The 2,357-nt window shown below is 39.2% G+C and overlaps 1 non-coding gene across 1 annotated transcript; it reads left to right on the forward strand.

Moving 5' to 3' along the window:
• Positions 1 to 1,336: 1,336 nt before the first annotated feature.
• LOC131221995 (small nucleolar RNA R71) lies at positions 1,337 to 1,443 on the forward strand. The gene has a single exon (XR_009159706.1). It is a non-coding gene; the product is annotated as a small nucleolar RNA R71 (small nucleolar RNA).
• Positions 1,444 to 2,357: the final 914 nt, after the last annotated feature.

Raw genomic sequence — 2,357 nt, forward strand, 5'->3', positions numbered from 1 at the left:
TAGACCGAATATGGTAACAAATTAACACTGGCCCCTAAATTTAGGAGGAGTGTTGTTTTGAATCATGGAGCTGAGTTGCTCAGCAAGGAAGACCTTCTTATGAACATTCATCTTACGCTTTTGAGTGCATAAATCTTTAAGAAACTTAGCGTAAGCAAGAACTTGCTTGATAGCATCAAGCAACGGAATGTTGATTTGCACTTGCTTAAACATGTCCAATATCTCATTAAAGTTGTTTCCTTTCTTAACCGGTGCCAGACGTTGAGGAAAAGATGCTTTAGGCACATAAGATAGCACATGAGTGGTTCCTGGAGAGTCAGAGTGTTGTTGGACTTTGGATGCACTAGTATGTCTCTCCGCTTCATTTTGATCTTCTGATTTGGAATTTGATTCTTCCCTAGGCATCTCTACTTTGTTCTCGATCTGTTTACCGGACCTAAGGGTAATGATTGATTTGGCTTGCTCATGATATTATTCTTGGTTTGAATTAGAGCCAATCTCATACTGTCCTTTTGGATTTACCACAGGTTGACTAGGAAACTTGCCCTTCTCTCACTCACTCAATGTGGCAGCAAGTTGACCCAACTGCACTTCCAGCTTAGCAATGGATTGCGCATTTGCATGTAAACTCTGCTCGTTAGCTAGTAAAGTGTGTTGGGTGTCTTTTTGAAATTGAAGTGAACTCTGCATAAAAAGATTGAGTGTATCCTCAAGAGATGGTTTCCTAGATTGTGGAGGTATTTGTTGATACTGTGAGAACTGCTGAGGTTGTTGACTGCCAACTTGGGAGTAAGGTTGCATAGGAGGATTTTCAGATGGTCTTCCTTGTTGTGGTCCTTTTGCCTAAGAAAAATTTGTATACCTAGCCCACCCTGGATTATAGGTGTCTGAGTAAGGATCATTCCCAGGTCTCCGAAAGGTGTTCATAGCATGTACTTGTTTAGAGAGAAATTCTAAAAATGCTGAACTAGATGGACAAGACTGCGTAGGATGGGCGAGACTAGAACATATGGCACATGACTCGACTTGAGTTGTTTGTGGAGGTCCATTGTTTAACATTAAAGCATCCACTTTTTTTGTTAGGCTATCAATTTTGGCATAAAGATCTGGCGTGACTCCTACCTCATATATACCACCTTTCTTCTGTGGTTGAGGACTCCTTTCACCTCTATTTGAGTAGTCCCATTGCTGGGAGTTTTCACACAAGGTTTCAAAGAAATTCCACACTTCGACATCACTTTTGGTCATGAATGACCCTCCACTGGTGGCGTCAACCATGCGACGGTTTTGGGGTGTCAGACTGTCATAGAAGTATTGAACCTGTTGCTACTTTTCAAAACCATGGTGTGGACATTTAAGAAGTAAATCTTTCCATCTTTCCCAACATTCATGAAAGTGCTCACCCTCTTTTTGTGTGAAATTCGTAATTTCTCTACGGAGAGCATTAGTTTTGTGAACCGGGAAGAACTTGTTTAAGAACTTCTTAGACAATTGGTCCCATGTAGTGATAGACCCAACTCCTAGAGAATTCAACCATGCTTGCGCCTTATCCCATGCTTTCGCCTTAACCTTCAAAGAAAAAGGAAAAAGGCGCAAACGGATCGAATCGTCTAAAAAGTTTTAGAACTTAAAGGTGGAGCAAATGTCTAAGAATTCTTTCACATGATGATATGGATCCTCCTTATCTGAACCATAAAAGGAGGGCAACAATTGTATGACCCCAGGTTTAAGTTCAAAGTGTGCTGCCGTGGTGGTAGGCAACACTATACATGAAGGCGCATTGAATTGGACAGGAGCTGAATAATCTCTAAGAGCTTTAGTTCCATTCTCTTCCGCCATTTCAAATAGGATGTTTCTAAATCTTTTACAAAAGGTTCTTTCTATTTCAGGATCAAAAGGTGCTAGTTCTATGTTCAGAGATCTACGTCCTAGCATAAACTATGTTATCAATATAAGAAAGAAAACTAAACTAAGATGCAACCTAAGATGAATAAAACTAAAAGAAAAAGTTATGAATTCCTAAAAACAAGAGAAAGTTGTGTAAACGAGAATTTGAAGGAAGAACCCGGAAAAGGAGATGATGAATGTCTGAAGATTTGAGAGCTCCTCCTTTTGAAGACAATGTTATTTAGCAGCTTCCTTCCTCAATTCCAAATTAGAAGTTTATGTCAGGTCCCTACAAAACAAGAAATATGTTAGTTTCTAAAAAAAATTTAACCTAAAGTCAGTAAAAAACCTAAGACTATGAATTATGATAAGAGAGAATCCTGAATCCAATTGGATCGAAACAGTCCCCGGCAACGGCGCCAAAAACTTGATGTTTTATTTAAACCAACCTGATTTAAATGATTTTAAAC

Source organism: Magnolia sinica, chromosome 12 (genome assembly GCF_029962835.1).
Source record: "Magnolia sinica isolate HGM2019 chromosome 12, MsV1, whole genome shotgun sequence".
Taxonomy (NCBI): domain Eukaryota; kingdom Viridiplantae; phylum Streptophyta; class Magnoliopsida; order Magnoliales; family Magnoliaceae; genus Magnolia; species Magnolia sinica.